The sequence below is a fragment of the Alligator mississippiensis genome, chromosome 3 (genome assembly GCF_030867095.1).
Source record: "Alligator mississippiensis isolate rAllMis1 chromosome 3, rAllMis1, whole genome shotgun sequence".
Lineage (NCBI taxonomy): Eukaryota > Metazoa > Chordata > Crocodylia > Alligatoridae > Alligator > Alligator mississippiensis.
Window position 1 is genome coordinate 139,902,624 of NC_081826.1, and position 23,884 is coordinate 139,926,507.

At 44.6% G+C, this 23,884-nt stretch overlaps 1 long non-coding RNA gene across 1 annotated transcript; it reads right to left on the reverse strand.

Annotated features, from left to right (window-relative positions):
- Positions 1 to 8,967: 8,967 nt before the first annotated feature.
- On the reverse strand, positions 8,968 to 17,747 carry LOC132249399 (uncharacterized). The gene is made up of 3 exons (XR_009460888.1): positions 16,740 to 17,747; positions 11,746 to 11,806; positions 8,968 to 11,635 (listed from the first exon to the last, which is right to left on the reverse strand). It is a non-coding gene; the product is annotated as an uncharacterized LOC132249399 (long non-coding RNA).
- Between the last annotated feature and the right edge of the window lie 6,137 nt (positions 17,748 to 23,884).

Genomic DNA, 23,884 nt, shown 5'->3' on the forward strand with positions numbered 1-23,884 from the left:
GTACATGTGGGCATCTCACTCCCACCCTCATGGGTGCAAGGCCTGGGTGGAGCACAATTTTATGGTGAGTGCCACAGGCCACATGAAAGAGCTTGGCAGGCTGAATCCAGTCTGCAGGCCATATTCTGCCCACCCCTGCCTTAACTCCATCTCTAGCACATACATGTGATGATTGTGCCAGGTGTTTGCCAAAACCTCCCACCGCTCAACCTAGTCTTGCAGGGCTCACAGGTGGCCAGGGACCAGCCTGGTTCCCTAGCCTCTCCCCCTCTCCCCCATGGCATGGGGGAGCTGAGGGGAATCATGCCTCCTTCCCCTTTCCTTATCAAATGCTTGCAGTTCTCTGTTTTCTTTGGTCACACCAGTATGAGCAGCCCATTGCCAGCACGTGATGATTGCGTCAGGTCTTTGCCAACACCTCCCACCTCTCAATCTGGTCTGGTAGGGCTTGGAGCTAGCACACTGAGCTGGGGAAGGGCAGATTAAAGCCCCACTCAGACCCCAGCTGGGATTTTCCTGGGGTGGGGCAGTCCCTCTCAGGCTGTTTTCTCACTGTGCCCCTGACCCATTCCAGGGATGAAACAGCTAGGGGAGATGTCCCTCCCGCACTTGTGGCAGACCCGGCTGCAATCCCCAGCCAGGTTTCCCACCTCCACCCCTTTGTCAGCCAGCCCTCACTGTCCTGCCTAGAGAGCAGAGGGGTGGGGCCAGCCCCACTCTCTGGAGCAGATAGCACTGCCCAATTCAGGGATGAAAAGCATGCTGGGATGCTGGGGGACTCTGATTTAACTTAAGCTAGGAAGGGTTCTGGGACAGAAGTTCCATAAACAGTTTGACCCAAATCAGTTAGGTCTAATACTATATTCAACCAGGTTTCTCTCAAACTGGTTTTGGCCTTTTTGAAACTGGTTTATGTGCACTGAGTTTTTGTTCTGTTACAGGTTTAAACCAGTTTCTGATCATTTACACCAGTTTATGTGCAACTTCTAGCTCTATCTTATCAGTTTCCCCTCCTATAGTTATTTGGGGGGTTTTTTGTTATTATTTTTTTCAGAACCAGTGACTCGCAAGGAATCAAGAACAAGAAACAAGGCCTCCCTTTTATCTGGGAGTAGCAAAACTGCTAGGCTGCACTGACTTGTTCCTTCCTACTTGTTCCCATTAAATTTTTATGCATTTAAAATAACAGAATTATAGAAAAGCAGAGCTGGAAGGGAGCTCAGGGGGTCATCCAGTCCACCCCCCTGTTCAAGGAAGGAGCATCCCTGACTAAACAATTCCTGACAAGTGTATCTACTGTGCTCTTAAACTTCCAAGGATAAAGACTCCACAAGCTCGTAAGGATAAGGGTCAGCAACATATGGCCTGTGGGATGAATCTTGCCCATGAAGTCATTAGATCCAGCTCATGAAGATGCAAGACTTTGCCTGTGCCCATGCTGGGACTAAGCAGGGAGCTGGAAACTGCCTGTGCTGCTGTCACTTCTCCCTGCCTGCTCTCCCTATGCCTCAAGGTGGTGTGAGGGTTCAAAGAGTTCAAAGTGGAAGAAGCTTTCAACTCCCCACCCAGCACAGCTCCTTTTGGGTGAAAGTTGTGCTCGCACTGCATCCAGGGAACAGAAGCAGCAGTGGTGTGGAGCTGCACCAGAAGCTGTTTCCACACTGCTTCAGTTTCTCCAGATTTTCTGTCCTGCCCCAACTCCCACCCCTGCCTAACAGATGCAGCTCCCAATTGCATGGCTCCAGTGGGCACCCAGAAAGAGCCCCCCAGCCCACATTAGGCTTGTTTTGGCCCACAGCTTGGAAAAGGTTGTCAGTCCCTGCTCTAGGTAGCCCATTCCAGTGTTTAACCACCATCCTAGTGAGAAAGCTCTTCCTAAATGCCAGTCTAAATTTTCCCTGTTACAATTTAAGACTTATTTCTTGCCTTGTTGCCATGGGGAATAATCCATCAACAACCTCCTTATAAGAATTCTTCAGCTATTTGAAGACTTGTCAAATCTCCTCCTCTCCAAACTAAATAATACTAGTTCTTTCAACTTCTTGGAAGTCATTTTTTCTAGGCTTTTAATAATTTTTGTTGTGCTCCACTGGACTCTAGTTTGTCCACATTTTGCTTAAAGTGCAAAGGCTTAAGAAATAAAAATAGCCCTGGGAGTAGGGACCACAGCCCAGGCTTCCCAACCCCAAATTTGGGACCTAACCACCAGGCTACTGAGTCAGGCTTCATCTTGCCTATTCTTCCATTCCTTGCTTCCTAGTGGTTTCACTTAAGCAGGAGGGATTGTAAGGAGTGACCTAGAAACTACTATGCAAAGCCTAAGCAAAAGTCTCTGTTATGTGACGAATGCCCATCTGCAATGATAAGGAGGAGACAGTCTTAGATAAAGGAGGCTTGAAAACAAAAGCAGAATCAGAGTACTGGGTCAAAGAGCTCATTAAAATACTAAAAATCACGCCCCTAGGTGGGGAAAAAGTATGCTAACGAAACATACATGTATGTTAATGAGATACATAGCTAAAACACAGGTATAGAGACACGCTCAGTAAAGAACTCCTTGCGTCACTGCTTTATAGCCAATTAGCAAACAAGGATGCTTATGAAGGTCCAAAACCCCTGTATAAAAGATGCTTAGAATTAGAAATCTGGGTGCTTGTTATGTGATTTATTGCTAGCAATAAATCTTCTTTATACTTTCACCCCTGGTATCTTTATTGGCCTTTGCATACCGGGCACGAACCCAGACTTGAGCTGGGACTCAACAGGATGGATGGTAATCCTCCCTTTTCACTCAGCCAATCCTGCAGCTTGCTGTTTGGGACACTCATAGGAGATGGAAAAAAAGTGTGTTTGAATCCTCTCAGACAGAGGAGGGCCTAGAAGCCAGATTATTTTCCTCTTCCTGATGTGGCAGGTTAAAAAGTCCTTTAAAGAAGGTACAGCAAGTCCTGCTTGCTGGTGGAGGGTTTCAGGATGCTGGGAGCACTGAAAAGGGGCTAACTGAACAAGAGCAGAAAGGGCAGAAGGAAGAGCTTCACAACCAAAGGGAGAAAGGCACTGGTTTTCTTTAGCACCTGAGCAGCAGTATTTTGCTCGTTAGCCTGACGGGGAAAGGGTCATGTTTTTCTTTGTTCGGCCACCTCTGCTAAGGAGGGCTTTGAATAAGAGGGCTCTTTTTGGAACTTAAAAAAAGAGAAGACAAAACAAAAAAACCCAAGACCAACTTCCAGAGGGCACTGCTGGCACACACCTGGATGAGTGCTCTAACTTCTAGTGGTATTCAATCTATGGCTTGCAGGCTGGATCCAGCCCCCAAAGCAACTGGATTCCACCCACAATGCAGGAGACCACCTGGAAGCAGCGCAGCCTGCAACATCTCTTTACCTTGCCCCGTGCCATGACACTGATTCCCTTCACAGCTTGCTTTCTCTCTCCTTCCATCTCCCCTCCCAACCTTAGTAGCCATCTCCCTCTCCTACTCTGCTAGAAGATAGGAGTAATGGCCTACAAAGCAGCCATGTCACAAGCACCCAGCCCACTGCTCTAATCTATTGGACAAATTGTGGATGGCACTTCTCAGAAATGGGATGCTGTACTCTGGATCACAAGTATACAGAAGAGCTAATGTTCAAAAGATGGAAAATTAACACATACTTTCATGCTTACAGTTTCTTATTGGAAGTCCATGGAGCTAGCTAGGCTTTCTGGATAGTCTCTTGGGGGTATTATCTAGTAGGACTGTGTGAAATGCCGGTGTTTCATTTTGGTTTTGGAGGGACAGTGTTTTGTTTTGGTGTTTCACAGGGCTGTTTGAAATGTCTACTTCATTTTGGTTCAAATTCAGCATTTTGGAGGGACAGGGATTTGTTTCAGTGTTTTAAATCACTGTCATGTTTTGTTTCAGCCGAAGCAGTTTCAGAGCTGTTTTGAAATTGACGGCATTTCAACCATAGGCTCTAATGGAGAATCACAAGACTGCCTACAACTTTGTCATTTCTTGCCCGATTTGGATGAAACTTGCAGTGATGCTCACTCCTTCTAAGGCCATAAAGCCCGCCAAGTATCATGGATATAGGTGCAGGGTTTTTATGAAACTGCATCTCAAACTGTTCAAAGCAAACGCACGTCATTTGCTGGCAGCTGCAGCCTGCTGTCATCCTGCATGAAGATCTGGGGGCCCGCTCCCCTGGGAGAAGTTTAGCATAGCCCTGCAGCCCTCCCACACTTGCATGCAGGATGACAGCAGGCTGCTGCTGCCAGTGCCAGCACTGGGTTCTTCCTGGCACTCAGAGCACACCAGGCAGACTCAGGTACCGGTGCTGGCCCCAGACAGCAGCAGCGTGTTATCCACATGGTCCCGAGCTGGTGAGTACCAAGTTCAAAATAAAGCCCCACACTCACTAGCTCCAGCAGCAGAGATTGGGGCATCTGAGGGCTCATCATAGCACAGCCCCCCCTGTGCAGCACAGGGCTGTGGGGGACAACAGGGATTCCCCCTATGCCCATCTGGTACCCATGTGGCAGCTGCACCATTGTGCAGGTACAGTGTGGCTTGGCAGGGTGCTGAATAGTGCCTGGGAGCTGGGGTGACTCCAACAGTCAGCCAGAGGTCCTGGTTTGATCCCCAGCTCTTTCTGGGGTTTCAGCAGGCTGCCGCTGCTGGCTGGGGAAATAGCTCAGAGCCAGCAGTGGCAGCCTGCTGAAATTCTATGCTGACCCAGGGGCCTGCACCCTCTGGGAAGAGCTAGAGGAAGTGGTCAGAGGACTGGGGAAAAAAAAAAAAATTGAGCCAGGAACTAAGGGAATGTTTAGGGACCTGAACATGCCTCTGGCTCGATTCCCTAGCCCTGGGGTTGGAAGAGACATCAGGGCAGATTGTCGTCACTGGCCAGCAACAGATATCAGTATCAGAGGAGTCCTTGCCCCTCCTCTTTCCCTGCAAGCCTGCCTCTGAAACAGCTCCAAAATGTTTTGGAAAATTTTGGATAGCCCATTTTGTTTTGGAGTTGTTTCAGAAGCCTGTGTTTCATTTCAGATCTGACGTTTTGGACTGTTGAAATGTCCAAATCCAAAACAAAATGAAACTGCCACCAAAATTTTGCACAGCCCTAGTATCTAGCTTTCCCCATTTCGTTAGAGGCCCTTTCCCTAGTCAAACTGAACCACTCAGTGCCCAAAGTCTACCCATTAGCTGCATAAAAACCTTATATGGCTAAATCCAGTCAAGTTAGCCTGCTTTTTGTGAGCTGCTTGTGTGCATTGGGACACTTGGTCTCGGAGGCACCTATTCTAAAACTGGACTAGGCCCTGAGAGAAAAGGGATTGTTGGTCCAGGTTGCCAATTTACCCCTTCCTGCAAAGGGGTATTCAGCAGGCTTTACAGAATTGTCCTTCCTGCCCTGGAGCATGCAGTAGACGTGCAAAGACAAGGCGCCAGAGACCGAGAGTCTATCTTGCTCAGGGGGCATCAGCAATAAGTCTGCTGCAAGGCTGATGAAGTCCGAGGCAATGGGACAACACTGACAGGAAAGCAGAAGGGGTGGACGCAGATGGTGTTATTTTCAAATGCAATCAAAGATGTTAAAAAGTACCCCATCACCGTACATTAGGCAGTTACATGTGGTTTGGGGTTTCAGGTATAGATATCTGAGCCAGCTTGGTTTCATTACAACCATCAGAATGAGATATTTCTACTTTTTCCTGACAAAAGATACAGAAAAAGAAGGAAAAGCCCCACGAAATTAAAACATTCCTCATTTTATACTTTGGACAAGCCCTTAAATTTCACCAATATTCTTCATCATTTCCCTTTTAGCTGTAAAATGTTTTAACAAGATACACCCTTCAGTGTGACAGCCTTTTAGATAGCGATAACCATCTCTTCCATAGAAGAGGAAAAAAACAGTACTTGGGATGGGCTGAAGCTGTTGTTGATAAAGCCTCATCCATTTTCCTTTAAGACAAATAACTCACAAATGGGTAGAAAAAAAATAGCAAGAGTAGAAAAAACAGGTTCTGTCTCTGGTGTTGAATGTTGTAACCTCAGTGATGGCAGAGCACCCAGTCTTCTCAGTTACTCCAAGACCTGGTCATGTTGCAGCAGCATCAGAACATTTAGGACGCTGTTTAACCACTTCACGGGTCATAGGCTTTCAACACTGATGCAAGAAATGCAATCTTGTCTGGCTACACCAGACTTAAACAGAAGGCAAAGTAGTATAGGAAAGTGGAAAGAAACGCAACACTTAAAAAGAAACAAGGCTTACATTCCAGAACTTGTTTAGATTTAGGAAAATCCTTGGAGGTAGAGATTGGATCCATGCGAACAATCCAAAGAAATTTGTTTTTGATGAAACAAAAAATATTGCAGGATTAATAATCCAAAATGGATATGAGGGTTTGGAATTTTGACCCCCCCCTGTAAAAAAGTGTGTTAAAAAAAAAAGTTCTGGTTTCACATTTAAATGGAAAAAAAAAAAATCAAAACGTTCAGAAAAAAGTTTCAACTTCTTAACTTTTTTTTCTTTTGGGGGGGGAGGGGAGGCAGTGGCTAGGGCAGGGAATTGCCTCATTTGACCCAAATTCACAAATAACTTTGATCTACTCCAAAACTCCATTTCCCAGGAAGTTCACAGCTTGTCAAAATAATTTTACCCACAAAATACCAATACCATCCAAGTCACTGTGACCCATGCAGGTCTGAATCCTTCCTCTGATCTTAAGAGGCAATGCCCCGAGGTCTCCTGGCAAGCACTGTAGCCCTAGGAGACCACGACATTAACAGGCATGATGAAGCTTTTTCTTTTTCGCCCCTCTTTGGTCCCCTCAAGGCTGCTTAAAAAACAAAAAACAAAAACAAAAAACAAAAAAAAAAAACCCAACCAGGCAATGGGCACAGGGGCCTCACTGTCTGTTTACTCTTTATGCTGAATTTCCAACATACCAAGTTTGGTCCAGCTTTATTCTACTTATTGGTCAGGACTGACCAATAGTCTTTGGATAGTATTTATACACTTTTGTTCAGGCTAATCCAGACTAATGCCATATTACTTTGGTCAACATGAAAAGACACAATAGAAAGAAAAGGGCATTATGCACTCCTGGCTTTACACCCCTACCATAGCTCTGGATGTGTGCGTGGTTTAGGCCAAACAATCACCAATTCCACATGCTGTGGTTTGGGGAACAGGCCAGTTGATAGTAATGGTGCCTTCTTGCAGCAGTACAGCACCTGTTCTCTGCTAAGCTAGGAGGAAGGCTGTAGTTCGGATCTGTGTTTTTCCTCCATCTGTTCCAGTGGTAGGTTTGAGGAAAGGAGGTCAGAATTTTATAGAATCACTGGGTTGGGAGGGACCTCAAGGGTTATCCGGTCTAACACCACAGGAGGGGGCCAACCCCTAGCCTCAGACCCAGGGCCATAGCTTTAGCAATCCAGCACACCCATCCTTAATCTATTGCCCAGTCCCAGCTAGTAAATGGCTTCATACCTCTGAGGAACAACATTATCTCATGCATAAATTTTGCTTTCTTCAAGTCATCCTCCCTAGTCTGAATACGGTGCTGGGTCTATAGTGCCTAGACAAAAAACCTAAGCTTCCCCTTCCACTGTAAATGCATGCGCAATTATAAAAATCAACACTGTACTGTGTCACCTACTCAAAAAAATTAAAAAAAAATACATAGTAAATAATGTAAAAACAACCCTGCAGTAAAAGCTTCTAGACAAAGTTTACATTATGAAAGGAAAAAGGTTTTAGTCTAAACCAGAAGCTGCCTGGATCAAAACTATAGAAAAAATAAGCTGTGTTCATGCACCAACAAGCCATACTGATGTAATGAAACAAAGTCTTTGCTCTGAACATAGTGGTTTGTTGATTTATTTCTTACTTTGAATATAAATCAAAGTATCTTTAATATGATACCAACTATTTTTGAACCCCTGCCATTCCAGTCAAAGTCAATGGAAGCTAGAAGTGCATTGCACGTCTCAAAAAAATCAGACACTTTATTTTCAAATGTGTTTAATAGCTTTTTCATTTTTTGATTACTAGGCAAAGGATAATGGGGCTTTTCCTTTAAAGTACAGGACAAGTTGGCACAGCAGATTAATTGAGGTAATCTGTTACTAAAATGAACATAGAAAAAGTGTCTATTGGTTTGAAAATAGACTTGGGACCTTATAATGTTGCTAAGCCCAATGTCCCAGTACATTCTGGTTCCCCAAACTTACAAACATCATCATCTCAGCCTGCACATTTCTTAAAGTATATATTGATATTGTTTGCACATACCAATGTTAAGATACGCACAGATGAAAGCTCCTAGAAGCTTTAATAATGACCAGAGCAACTGCCATATACCAGGGCTGTCCACCTCCTAAGCACCCAGGGGCCCCCAGGTTGTATGATGCACATGAGGACACTACGCCCACACCCTCTGCTCCCTAGTCCTATGCTCCTCTACTGCACCATGCCACCCCATCCCATGTTTTGGGATTTGGAGAAGGGGAGGAAAGAGGGACCAAGAAGTGGAAGCCAGAGGAAGGTAGGAGAGCCTAGATACCTTGGTTGCTGATGCACCTGGAGTCAAGGGAGAACAACAGCTGAGTGTTGCAAATTAACTCCTCATGAGCCACATGCAGTCTACAGGCTGCTAGTTGAACAGCCAGACCATAGATACTACTTTCAAGACTGATGTAAGATTTACAAAACGCGTTGTATACCAGGGGAGACAGAGGGTTCACATGTACCCTCCGAGTGTGGTGGTGCACCCCCTACAAAAAGGCACCACTGACACTAGCAGCAGTATCTGCAGGCAGTCACCGCTCACCACCCCTGTCACCAACACTGCCAGCAGCATCTGCCAGTGGTCCATCATCCCCGCTGGCGGCAGTGTCTGCAAGTGGTTGCTGACCCTTGGTTGGTGCTTGCCACCCACCCACCCCATCACCGATAGCATCTGTGGGAGCTTCACGCTTACTGCCGCTGTGCACCCCCAGCCACCAGGGGCACGCATCATTTATGTTGTATATACATTTTTGCCCCTAAGCCTAGTACAGGGTACTGTTGAGGTTTCTTACTATTTCCACGTGAAGCCTTGTAGAGTTCGCAATTACTGTAAAGCCATTTTTGATGCTTGTGACAGACTCTTCAGGCACCTCTGTGAAGGATCCCTGCAGGTACCTTTAGAGCTTGCAGCTCCCACAGGGACCAGTAGCTATCCACATATAGGTCCTACTACAGAGCTCATCCTGAGGTGCTGATAATGTCTCTGTATAACTCCAAGACAATTTTTACATACCCATACCACATTTACTATGGTTCCTGTATCCATATTCTCACACTTTTTTTTTTTTTTTTTTTAATAATAGAGTCATGCTTAGTGTATTGTGGTACAAATAACATTCTCCTGACAAGAGGCTAAGACCCATCTTTAAGATACAGTCTCATCGCACTCTACTATACCATCACAAATCCAACAGCTCATTTCTAATGTTCTGTATAGACATGGACACCTCCTATGCCACAGTAGGTTACAGCATTTTCTCAGCTACACAATGGCCCCAAGCATCTGGCACTTCTTTGTATTTCACCATTATACGCTACACAGGTCAAAGCATAAAGTCAAGGTGGAAGCAGAAAAGCCAATTCAAATATGTGAGACCAGCCATCTCAAGGCAGAGAATAAAAAAAAAATATTAACTGTGAAGTCCTTGTATTAGTTCTGAATTGTGTATGGAGAGTTAGGGTTTAATTTATTTAAATTGATTAACTATTAAATATCTTATTCTCCCTGCTCATGTTGGCAAGATACCCAAGACATTCATAAAAACAAAGCAGGTACCCTAGTCCCATCTACTGGCCAAATAGCACCCTCAGATCACAGTGTATGCCATTCTCCAAAACAAATTAGATAGACTTTCTTAATTATAATTATTAAATTTAGTATTGCTTGAAGTATTTTAAGATAAATATCTTCATTTAGAAAAAGTCCTATATTTATTTGTTAATTAATAAGCAATCTAAGATTTCTTCTTTGTAGTGAAAAGAAATTCTGTTCAGTTGCTATACATTAATGAATGCTAAATGCTAGACAAAGTTATGCCGAGGTAAATTTTATGTTTATTTCTTAATAGAGTATTTAAATAGCAATACCTTTATTTTACTGAGTGTAAATGATAATAGACCATGTTTATGATAGATCAATGCTATACAGTAAAATGTTACTCTGTATCATATCTTTCGTTATGCTGCATTATAAAATGCTTTATACAACTAAATAATGCAAGAAAACAGCAAGAGAAATGTTGCTTAAAAAGGCTGTGTGCTAAGAAGCCTTTGTTAATTACAGTCAAAGGAACATGCAAGAACAGCAATGCTTATATACTTTACAAGTTCAGGAAGTCTAGCCCTGTTAGCTCTTCCAGTGTGGACTTCCTGCAGTCATATTGGTCAGGGCTCAGGTTTTAGGATAAGATGGGCATATCAATGTTGATCCACACAGCCCTGTGTCTCTATCTCATTAGAGGATGCACTGGAGATGAGTACAACTAGTTGATAAGCCAATTATTAGAAGGCTTCTAAGGAGGCTGATCTCTGCAGTTAGTTATCACCCATGTCCATTTCCTTATTAGGTAGAGCAGTGTTGCTCCTCAGGAAGAATATTTGCCAAGTCAGGGACTTATTTTGCTGGTGGACCATATGGTCTCTCTACCACCTTAAAATATTTTCCTCCAGAAGTTATGATGTATTCTTTTCTATAAACATTAAGGCTGATTTGTCTTCATACAAGCCATTAGCACTTAGATTCTAGACTAGAAAAGGAATTGTAGCAGTGTTGTTTGCTATTAAAGAAAGCATCATCTAAAATGCTGTATTGATTTAGAGGGAAGTCTAAGATGGGCAAAGAAGGACCTTAAAGATGGTAACAGGTGTTCTCTCTACATGGCTTTAAGTTCAAACCTGAGGTCACCCTTTACATGGCTTGAACTAGTTAAAAGTACCTTTTCCTGTCTATCTTAGCTTACTACAGCTGTGCAACAAACAGGAGAGAGAAAGTTGCAGGTGTACCGATTCCTCAAAGAACTCAGCTCTGCTGACCTGGGTTCAAATCCTTACCTTAATTTAGCTGGAAATGGGCTTGACCTTAGGCCTCGTACCTCCAGGATAATGATTCTCAGCCAGGTGCCACAGAACCCTGTAATGCCTTGAGATCCTTTCACAGGTGCCACACAATGTTAGCACGGTTAGATTTGCTAACATTATTCACAGGATAAACAGAGATAAGCCCACCTTTGGAAGTCTTCCACCTGAGAAAAGAAACTTGAAGATTGAGACAGAATACAAAAGCAATCCTCTAGCCTGGTATTTAGGATATTTACATGGAGGTAGATGATCTGGATTCCAGTTCCTGATCCAATTAATTATTTAAGTAGTGTGGAATCGTCATATCCCTTGGTGGCGAGGGTGCTTTCCCTGGCAGTGGGAGAGAGGGGGCTTCCAGCTCTTATGTGCTGACCCTGAGGTTATCTCCAAGCTTCATCTCTAGTAGTTTCACAAATCTAGTCTTTTATTTCCTTTACTTTTCCTGCAAGTACCCAAAGCAAGTTATTTTGCATTGACTCAACTGGAACATTCTATTGAATAAAATAAAATTAAAAAAAAGTTTAGTCTTTCCTTTCAGCAAGGAACACTGAAAACAATGAAAATTCAAAAGACCCCCCCCGCCAGTACCCTAAGAACATACCGTGATATAATTCTATGTAGTGCTCTGAGTCTTGGATATGTTGAGACTATATTACTGGGTCCTTCCAAGTACAAAAAGAGAGAAAAAAAATGCATTACAGTAAGACAGAGATGGAAGGGACATGAACTAGACCTATTCCCCTTCTGTCACCATTACTCACTTTAAGTAGTACTCCCACTTAAAAGTGCTACTCAACATTAGTAAGGTTGTCTATCATCTGTATGATCCATTTAAAGAGAGTCTGCAATCCCTTTACTCCTCACCCAAAAGACTCTTCTACAATTCAGAATCCACAGGAAGCAAGCAATAGCATCAGAGGGATAGGTCTTGTATGTTGTAGAGAGAGCTGGTAATTTGTGTGAGAAATTCTCTATTTGCTGAAAAGTTAAGTTCCAGGAACAGAAACACTATTTATAAAAAACAGGTCATATTCAGCAACTCTCCGCTGCTACCCTCCCCACCCTCAAAGTTGAAAAAGTTATAAGGCATTTAAATCATTCTAAAAAGGAAGTTATGCAATTTCTTGTAATGATTTTTATTTAAAACATTTAAATTCAACAACAACAAACAACTGTGACAGCTGAAAATTATGTCTGTGTGATGAAAGGTGCTTGCTGAAGGCTCTATGAAGATTAGACCAAGTGTTTTTTCTGTCATTTGTTTAAATATTAAGCTATATGTTGTTGTTAAAAGCCTAATAAAGTCAAAGATGTAGTAAGGTCTTGTATGTAATGAGGCCTAGTAAATTTAGCAAAGCCTTATAAAAAGTTGTAATAGGCTTTGTAGCATAGTTAAAATTAACCTTATCAGAAGAATGCAAGGCTTGTACTGCTATTGGTCAGTCTAAAGACAGTTTGAAGCAGGGAGAATCTGGATGGCTGTAAGTTATCAGCATAGCTCCAAAGTTATAAATTGGCTGGCACATCCAGAAATCATTTAGAAGGAAGATGCAGCTCTGTAAAAGAAGCTCCTGATTTAAGATTAGCTGCTGGCCTGGATTCAGTGGGCCTGTGGATCTCAAGGAGCCCAAAGACTGAATACCAGGGTCCTTCCCGGTACTTCTCGGACAGTGCTGACTGGGGATGCCTGACTTCACTGAGCTTTGCAGAAGAGAAACTTGTCATACATCAGGCATCAGAGGGGACTGCTGATAAAGTTGCCGACACGAATTATTATTGTCTGTCCTTGTTTTGTTATTTACATGTAGTTGTATGTTTGTTGAGTCAATAAATCTTACTTATCTTTCTATCCCTGACCATACTCTCAAACCCGAACCTTCCGCAGGCAGTTGGGACAAACAACCACCACCATTTCCAGTTATACTAAACATTTTGGTCAACCTGTTTTCATCATTTTGCTAAGCAAACTAAAAAAAGAGAAAGAAAGCATGTATGCACATGCAAGACAAAGCACATGCGATGCCCAAATAGTTAAAAACAAATGATATGCATATTGTTTATTTTTATATAGTATATGGTATGCATGCAAGTTGTTTATTTTGTTTTTAACAGTTTGGTTCAAGCAACAAATAAATAAAATAAGAATCACTGTGTGTGACCCTGGTTGTGATAATTCATAAAGTCTTGGATGTCACTGCTTCTGTGCCATTTCTTCCTAGTGCTTCCAGGCTGTAGACATGGGTACCAACTCTATGCTAATATTTACCAGAATCTACATAGAAACACTTCCCTGGATTAGGAAACCAAAGAAAAATAAAGCCACATAATTTTGAATAAAAATAAATAAGTGCAGACTGCATCCAAGCACTAATTAGACACTCATGGATGAGAAAAACAAATAAGTATTGTTCTGCCCTTGCAGTTTTTGAGATTCACTGCCTTTTCCTACTAAAGCTTCCAGATAAAATGTTGATAGATCTTCAACAAGAAGTAAACACCAAAATGTATAGACATAAGCAGTAACACTACAGTGGTCATAGCAGCTCTCGTACAATTAGGAAGAGGACAGGTTGCAGGGATGAGAAGTATGGAGGAGACATCAGGAATTAGCCTGTGTGCACCTACGGATTGAAATGCTATGCGCACTAGAACAGAGGTTCCCAGTAGGGCTGTGCAAAGCTTTGGTCTCCGATTTGATTTGGCAGAGATTTGACCCAATTAGGTGGCTGAATCTGAATCGAATCAGATGACCCTTTAGTTTCTCCGAATTGAATCGGAACCCTCTGAATTGATTCAGAGATTTGGACATACACAGCTTTAAATGTTTTTTCTACATACCTCTAGGTAGCAGGGGCTCATGAATGCTGCAATGTTGGTGTGCATGGAATGTCTCACAGAAGCAGGGGGCGCTCCCCAATGCGCTCAGCAGCAGACCCAGAAGTAGACCAGAAGCACTTCTGGTCCACTTCCAGGCCTGCTGGGGAGCATACTGGGGGGGCCCTGCATGCCCCTCTCGTTCAGTGACTGTTGCTTCCTGGTTCTGGGGGGGCACCCAGGATCCTACTGCAGCCAATTGCTGAGCCAGGGAGGTGCAGGGGGGAGCCCTGGCAGACCCAGAAGTGGGCCGGAAGTCTTTCCAGTCCACTTCTGGGTCTGCTAGGGGGCCCCCCGTCTTTCCAGTCCACTTCTGGTGTCGCTGCTGAGCATGTGGAGGCCCCCCCCCCCCCCCCACTCCTGTAGGATGCTCCATGAGCCCCACCATTGCAGCAGTCATGAGCCACACCTGCTACCTCAAGGTATGTAGAATTTTTATTTATTTATTAAAAACCATGTCTTGGAAAAAAAAGATCAGCGATTCAGACATCTCAGCATCAAATCCTCAGATTCTACCGAATCAAATCAGGGACAGTGATCCAAATCAATGAATCAAATTACTGTACCTGATTTGGGTCAAATTCAAATCCAAATCAAGTACTGCCCACTTTAAACACCCCTATTTCTCAACTACTGGGCCAGTGGGTTGGCTGCTGGGTCCTGGCATGAACCCCCCAGCTCGGCCCTCCCGTCTGTCTGCCTGGGCGAGAGGCTTCTGTCACCGGCAGTCACGTGTGAAGTTAAAACTGGGCAGCGGGGCAGCCCTGGGAGGGAGGCAGCTGACTCCGTGAGCCCCATCCCACTCCCGCCACCATGGCTGCGCCCAGTGAGGCACTGCCCGCGCAACAGGTACCAGGGCCAGTACCAGGCCGGGCAGAACCCCCCTGGCCCCACCTGTGGCTGGGAGTAGGGGGGGGATGCGGGTGGGGAAATGCCAGGGGTGGAGAGCAGGGAGGCAGGTCTGCTTCTTGCTTCTAGGGAAGGCAGCAGAGCCCCTTCTTCCCAGGCAGCCCTAGCTGGGTCCCCCCTGGGCCACTACCTGCACAGTCCCCTCCCCTGCATGGTCCCCCAGTGTCTGCGGCGCCCCAACCTGCACCCAGGTACAAATGCAGGTATTTACAGCTGTATATATTTAAATATTTACAATCTAATATAAATTAGATTGTTTCTATACCCAGTCCACCAAAATTCTTTGAGTGAGTTTGCCGCTCTGCAGTATAGAAGAGGTTGGGAACCACTGCACTAGAAGCACCTTTATAAATGGTTCTCTTAGCAAAGAACTAATTTAGTTTTCTAAACATGGATTCCTCTCATGTTATGATGTAGCACATGTTGCATGAAACTGTGACAGCCAGCATGAAGCCAAGACACTGCAGGCATAAAAAGTGAAAGCAGTCAGTTATATGAAGGAGAATATAATACAGGGTCCAAGGAAACAGCAAACAGTGCCAAAGTGCATTTTGTTGATTTTGATGGGGAAAAAGAAGGGGAAGAATCAAGAAGGTTGACATAATCCGGTACAACATTAAACTACGATACAGTACAACATTAAATATCTAAATAAGATGATCTAAATAAGGATACACAGCATTTTGCAACTGAAACAAAGAAAAAAATGTCAGTTCTGCTATCAGTTGAATTAAGAATAATAGTCACTTTCTTGGTCTTTGAAGAAAGAGACAGACAAAAAGGGGGTAGGTCAGAAAAGATAGTAAAGGAGGGAGAGTAGAAACAAGGAGTTTAGCATATATTCCCATGGCTCACAATGGCTGGCCAGTCCCAGACAGATGCCTTGTGCTGGTAGGTAGTCCCCAACAGCTATGACTCATCTCTGGCTTACTATCCTGGCCCAAAATACTGAGATACGTTGGTAAAGAAAGAGACCCTGACTAGACTGTCTCCGGCTAGGCAGAGCTGGATAAGCCATCTGATCGCATCCTGCTGGAGCTATGCAGTTCAACTGGCCTCAGGATCAGGTTAAGGTATGCCAGACAAAGGCAGACAGAAAGGACCCAAAAAATACCTTGGAGGACAGAAGGGAACGCAGGAGGGAAAGCCAATAGAGCAAGGTCCTCATACCCCAAGCAGGAGCCCTCATGGGTAATAGTAGTCAAACATCCTTACTGGTGCTCCCTAGATTAAGTATTGCTGCAAGCAGTGGGGAGTGCACCTCCAGGGGTGGCTGCTATTCCCTCAGGTGGTCACATTGTATCCATCTTCTACCCCAGATCCCCAGTTTGGCTTTTGTCTCCCCCATGCACACCTTGGTATTACAATTAATATGCCTTTCAGGTATGCAGAGTTCAGCTGTTGGTGCCTTACTCCCTCCCACTCCTCCCCAGGCTACTGGTTTGACTAATCTGAGTGGGGCTCTGTTTTTCTCTTACCCTCTACCTTGGGCCACAGCTTCAGCCCCTGTCAGGCCAGGAGCCTGGACTAAAGTGGACCAAGCTGGAACTTATCAGGGCTTCAGCTCTGTAGAGGCACTTATCTGGGCTTCAGCTCTGTAGAGGCATCAACCTCTCTCCCTTAGAAGAAAGGATAGACAAAAGTAAAAACAGAAGGGAGGAAAAAAACCTACAGGGTACTGAGCACACTGCTCTGTGGCCTCCAAACATCCCTTTACAACCACCTGGGCCTACCAGGTGAAATCAACAAAACAACAAGAAGAAAAATAGACCCCCAATAGTTTACCATAAATAGCCCTTTGGGTGAACTTACTCTCCAGTCCCCTACCTCTCTCTCCCTCTCTCTCAACAGAAGCTCCTCTTGCTGGGCTTATACGCCCTCCCTGCTCCTCAGAGAGTTTTGTCCATTTCTGCCACCAGGGCCAGCCAACATCTTTCCCCTGGAGGACAGTATATATACCAGTCAGCCCCTCCCTGCTGATCAGCAGACCTGGCTTTCTGCTCGCCTGGCCCAGGTGCTGTTAAATTCTCCCATCCAGCTGCTCCTTATTCTGCAGCCAGCCGCTTGCAGCCTAGTCTCTGCAGGGAAGGAGTCCATAACCAAGGGCCAGCTGTCCTTCAATAGGTGGTCCCTGCTCTCATCTGCTGCAGGCAGACTGGCCCCTCTTGTTCAGGGGGTTTGTGCTAGCCACTAGGAACTCCACTACCCTGGCTGCTCTGACAAGACTGCTTTCTGCTGCAGGTAATTGTCGTCCCACTCAGGATACAAAAGGTCTTGTTTTAAAGGGACCTTGTTGATTTTTCTTCCCTGGCTTGCTTTCCCCTGCAGCAGGGTTAGGATTCTCTGATACACTCCAGTGATATTCAAGGTGCATAAATGAAGGGCCAAGGCACTGGAGAGAATTATGGGCCTCGTTGCCTTTCCTCATCCACCAGGAATCTCCTTGCCATTCATTCCCTTCCAAAGTCTGGTTCTTCAGGATCCCCAAAAGGGGTGCTGAGTGACATAGACCAGAGGTTTCCAACCCGCAGCCCAGTACCAGGTCACGAAGGGTTGGCTGCCAGGTCATGGCATGAGTCCCTTACTCAGACCCCATCTGTCCACGTGAATGAGCAGCTTCTGCCGCTGGCAGTCATGTGCAGGGTTAAAGTTGGATGGCAGGACAGCCCTGGGAGGGAGGCAGCCGGCTTCATGTGCCCCATCCCATTCCTGCTGCCATGATCCTACCCAGTGAGGCACTGCCCACGCAACAGGTACTGGGCCCCACGCCGGGCCAGGCAGGACCCCCCAGCTCTGACCGCAGCTAGGAGTGGAGGGATGTGGCAGGGAAATGCCCGAGGTGGAGGGTGGGGAGGTGGCTCTGCCGCTTGCTTCTAGGGAAGGCAGCGGAGCTTCTTCTTCCCGCGCAGCCACTGCCTGCACAGCCTCCTCCCCTGCAGGGTCCCCCAGTGCCTGCAGCTGTGGTGCCCTAAGCTGCACCCAGGTACAAATGTAAATATTCACAAATTTAGATATGTAAATTAGATTGTTTCTATACCTGTTCTGCCAAAATTCTTTGAGTGAGTTTGTCAATCCATAGTATAAAAAAAGTTGGGAACCACAAACGGACCATCCTGTTGTTATCTCTTTCACTACTTAGCCTGGATTTGAAGCATGCAAATTTTGATTCACTGATATTTGACTGACACAGGGAGAGGCCTCTAACCACCACTTAACCCATTAGCCTAACTAGTAGGGCACTTGCCCAGGGCATAGAACACCTGGGTCCTAGGCCCCCTCAACCAAAGCGGGTTGGAACCTGAATCTTCCATTCTCTACCTTTCCTTCTCTGGTGTCAAGGAGTTATTTGCTATGGTTTTTCTTTACCCCACTTACAAGTACTTGTGTGCAGTTATGCATCTACCTAGGCAATCCTATTCCATTAACCCGAAGAGTCAACAAGGCCATGGTGGAGCTTTCTGAGCATGATACATAAAAGTAAAATATTTTTTGCCCCCAAATCTCTGAAGACATGTTTATGTCATTTCTGTGGTGTGCCCTGGCAGAGGTGCACCTGAACATACCCCTCCCATCAACTACTTGCACATACACCCATAATGGCATCAACAGCATATTTCCAGGTTTGGCACATGTGGGCAAGCAGGGAACACTTGGTAACATCCCTTTTCAACATGTTAGAGACATGATGTATACAAATCTTAGGTGTGATCCTATTCCACCCTAAAGTCCCTGAAGAGAATGTAATGTTGACTGTTGTAGATGGTAACTCATCCTATGCTCAGCCAAGCAATAACTAAGTCCCAACTTTCATGCTCTAGAAGCCAAGTTTGCATGACTCAATATTAAATCAGCTTCCTGACTGCCTAATCATATTCTGATGATTTTGCATTACAGAGTTTTTCAATTTGAGGGGAAATATTTTCATAAACCAGTGTCCACAAGAGGTTTTTGTTATATATTCAACATTTGGGACATTTAAAGAATTCTTAGAATAGGCAGTGATTCAAAATACTCAATAAGAATTCTATTTATAATTGTTGGCTGAAGTCTGAACCTCTGTTATGGGAATTTTAGGAGGAACTTCCAGTAGCAGATGAAAAAGATTTGAATTTTTCAGCACTGGCATTTCCTTCAGATCAGTGTTAATTGAAAAAAGGTAAACATTATACCTCATCAGAGACCTGTACTTTTAAACATTTGTTCAAAGTGCTGCATTTACTAAATGCATATTCAATAATTCTTGAAAATCATGTTATGAAATAAAATGCTTTATTCTGATGGGTCAGCAAATGGACTTTACTCCAGAAGCAAGAATGAGCTTTAGGAGCTGTGTTTTGCACACAGATCATTTAATATCTTTGCTATTTTTTTCCATAGTCCCTACTTGAACAAAATTCTTAATTAGGTTTTGAACTTATTGGCGTAAGGACTAAAACCTTAGCTTTGCCAACACTGGAATGGAGGATGAATCATGGCATGGGAAATGGTGGGTGCAGTTAGCCAAAGATAACTTTGTAATCTCAGGCTGACGCTTCCTTTCTTTGGCAGACTTAAGGGTGACCGTTCAAACCACAGAATAGAAAACATTTTTTTTCTTTTTAACTCAGGGATTTTTGCTGATTCCATTCCTACAGTAGCTGATCATCACCTTAAAACAGAACTAGGAACTAGGTCCAAAAAAGGTACACATTCTTCTAGTTATACCATACTAGTGTTTTGTGAAGGATAATGTCCACTTCTCCAGGCTCTTCCAGGTGGTCTGTTCAGACAATCTTTTGATATGCCATTCATATAGCATATGGAGGAGAGTATCTTTGCATTAAACTTTAGCTTCTGAAAAGGAGTCCACTTCTCAGACTTCGAGGTTGCCTTTAAGGCACCCCACAAGCTCCAAAATATTCCAACAGAGTTCACCCAAGGAAACATTTGCACCATTGTTTTCCTGGTCACCAAGTTTGATATATTTTTTTTATGACTGCAGACAATTTTCCTGTGCATGAGAGATTCACAAAAGGCTCCCTGTTAATAGGATCTTTCAGGATGCATGCCCCCCACTAACCTGTGGAGCTTTCTGTCATGACATTTAAATATGGGGCTTCTGGCAGACAAGAGGCCAATGGCAGAAATAGTTGGCTTACCCTTGGGCTGCTTGAAGCCATCATTTCTGGTGTATATTCAGGTTTGTGTTGAAGGGGTTTGTGGGGAGTCCTTGCCTTCTATAGAAAACTTTACTTCTGTATCTAAAGGCACTGGGTTGTGATTGGTTATAAAAGACCTCTCCTCTGTAGGACGAGGAATTCCCGATGAGCCCTAATGGGTGACAGAACTGCAAAGCACAAGACTTGGAACAACTGGAGGGGCACTGCAGAGAGCCTAGTGCAGGATTAAGCATGGTCAGGAAGTGGGAACTCAGGATTGTCTCTCTGATCTGAAGGGTTATGAGCCACCCTAGACACAGAAGCCTTCAAACCCACCTGAGGAAATGTCTACCTTGAAATCTCTTCAGTGATACCAGTGTGAGTATTAATGATGTCCAGCTGTGAGTACCCAAGTCTTAATAAACTGGGCAGCATCCAAACAGGCCTGGTGTTCCAGCAAAAGAAAGCTGTAGGGTAGAGAAGACATGTTTGAAAAACAAAACTAACTCTAAATATTCTAGGAAATCACAAGTACGCTGAAATTAATGTACCTCCCCCCAGAATCAAATAACTGATGGAGACATTGGCTGGGAATCCCTTGATATGTTAAATAAGATGGAGAAGATATTTAGAATACTTCATTCTCTACTAAAGCTTGTCATATCCTTTAAATTTCTCATAAACAGTGACTCCTGATTGTTCTGATGTCCTTCTGATAAGAAGCAAAAAACCTGGTTTGGATGTTTGGGAATTACATATTTACTGTTAACAACAATTTCATATTGTAATTCTGGACTTTTCTGTTTCCTGGGTCTCATGCTGGTTGTCTCTGAATTATTCAAATAACTCACTTGTATTCCTCTTCCTTCCTCCCTTCTCACTCTGTGCATGCGTGCACATGCAAAAGATGGCATCTCTACCCTATCCCCTACCACAGTAGAGCACTGGCTCAATACAGACCCAAGAAGGAGAGTGCTGTCTAGTTGTTCACAAATGCTATTTCATGCAGCATCTTTAAAGAAACTTCTTCATTTTCTTTCCTGAGGATTAAGTAAGATGAACTGCATTTATCGGGTACAATCTGAGGAGTTTACAACGTGAAGTGTTATGCTGTACGATGGAGACTTAGTAATTATTGAACAATATGAATCACACAGATCACTGCGAGTGGGCTGCTAACTATATGGATAGGTTTTTAGAGCAGGCTCAGGATGTCAGAAAGCCTAGTTTCCATTCCTAATAGCAGCACAGTCTCACAGTGTGCTTTGTCCAAATGTAAATGTGCTATCCTACACAGTGGCTCCCTGGTGATACCACTGCAGTTGGGTATGTGTTGGGGTTGGCAACACATAACAGCTCACATTATTTAAATGAGAAGGCATTGGTGGCAACATGTTCTCTTGCAAACCCTGAGCCCAGTTAAATTCTGGGCACACTGCAAGGATTATTTAATATCCCACCCTTTCTCTGAGATGGATGGGAGCAATTAAGCTACTGCTTACTTCAGTTTATATAAGCTTATTTAAGTAAGTACCTTGGGGTGGAGCCTGTCTCTCACTATACTTGCGGTGCCTAGAATAGCGGTTTTCAACCTTTTTAGACCCAAGGCACCCCACAGCAGACTTGAGGCGCCCCTGAATGGACTTGAGGCAACACTCAAAAAATGCCAGCTCTTGGTTTTCATGTGGTTTTTGACTACAGAAAAAATGAAAGAAGCAATTCTGTTGCAAAGAGCGCAGAAAGATCACGACAGCTTAGAATGTTTTAAACACTACAGATTTCTATTTGAAATCTCTAGTTTTATCATGTCAATAAGGCTTGAGCACCTAACAGAGCTAACATTGCATGGCACCTGGAACACGTGAACAGGGTGCCTTTCACCTTGGTTGAGGATCACTGGCCTAGAAACAAAGGGGCCTGTACAGTCTGGAAATTAGATGCATCTTTAAATAACTATAAGCCCATTAGTGGTGTTCGCTGGGCACACCTACACGAGATGTTTACTGTGCAGTTGATTAATTAACTGCAGCACACGTTTCAGTGTCTACACATGCATGTCATTACCCAATGATTGTGTGTGTGCTTCAGCACTGCAGAATTATTTCCCGCCACATGGAGCTTTCTTTGCACGGTGCAATTCTCAGCTGCAGAGAGAAAAACCCCGGTGCAAAGGAGTTCCCGCCGCTCGCATGTAAATTTGTTCCCCATTATTGGCTGTTTCTAAATTATTCCCACGTGGCGGCTAGCGATTGGCTTGCTAGCCGTATAAGAGGCTTGAGCAGTTTCCGCCCAAGTCGGAGATCTCTGGGGAGGATCTCATTTAGGGGGACTCTGCATCCATCTCGTGGAGAACTCTGGGCCACGTGGTAGAGCCTAACAAACTCTGTGTGTGTCTCGGAGCCGACCGGTGGTTTGATCACCCGTCAAGAGTCTCTCCCCGTCACCGGACGATCCTTGACGTACCCCTGTCCTGCGCGCTCGTTGAGAGTCACAGCACGGACTCTCATATCTGTTTAAAGAGCTCTCATCGTTCGAGTTTTTCTTCTTTTCTTCTGTCTACAACTGTAACAAAGCAAGTTTTCCTGCCTGCACCGCGACCATCTACAGTGTAAGTAAAATAATCTTTAATCAACCTCCACGCGTCAGTGCCTAATTCTAGTTCGTCGTGCCGACTTCCCCGGCCCACGTGCCCGGGCTGCTGGCCACAGCCCCTCAGCCCCAACAATGCACATTTATTAGGGCGCACAAAATTAATAAACTCTGCAACAGGGTAGTACTTGTAAATACAAGTACTGCCCTGCTGTAGAGTTTTTTTTGTGCGCAGCAAGGCGGTGACCGGCTGGTTGGGGCACGAGGATGCTTCAGTGCCAAAGGCTGCCTGCTGGTTAGCTCTGTGCTGAAGCACTCTTGTATCCCAGCTAGCCCCTCTGTAGCACATTAAGCCTGGTCAGAGCAGCCCCAGGTTGGCAGGTTGACCCGGGTCCTCCTTCCTCCCCTTTTTGAAAATGGGGACCACGTTAGCCCTTTTCCAGTCCTCCGGGACTTGGCCCGTGCGCCATGAGCGTTCGAATATTCCCGCCAGTGGCTCTGCAATGATGTCGGCCAGTGCCTTCAGCACCCTCGGATGGAGCCCATCCAGTTCATCCAAATGACTCTGCACCACCTCAGGATTTACGTATGGAAGTCTGGCGCCTTGCTGCTGCCTCTCTACAACCCCAGTGAGAGACTTGTCGTGCCCCTCACTTAGGAACACTGAGGCAAAGAACTCGTTGAGGAGTTCAGCCTTGCCCCCCGTCTGTCACCAATTGTTTCTGCCCCTGTTTCTGTTTATTGCTGCCCCTTAATGGCACATGTAGATGCATCCACTATGTACTGTGTTTTAGTAACCATCCAATCCTGTAGTATATGGGTAGCTACGCCTTGCATGTCTACATACAGTTTGTAAACACAGCCATGTAGAACCCAACTGTGCCTATCTGACTTCACATTAGGCTGTCGTGTAATGATCAAAAGACAAAATAGGCCTGCAATTGGTGGGGTTCTCTAGGTGCTGCTTAGTAAAAATAACAGTGGATCATTAACAATATATTTTAGATATGTATCCAGGTAGCAGAAAGAATGGATATGTGCATCTAATGTAACAAAACGAATACTAACATGTGCTCCTGCCTTGTATTCAAGTCTTGACTCATCACTGACAGAGGTCTTTAAAATTCTCTTTCTTATTCTGCAGGGTTACTATACACTGAACTAGATCCCCCTCAGATGGTGGTCGTAGTCAGTTTATCCCTTTAAACATACAACAATCCAAGAGACATA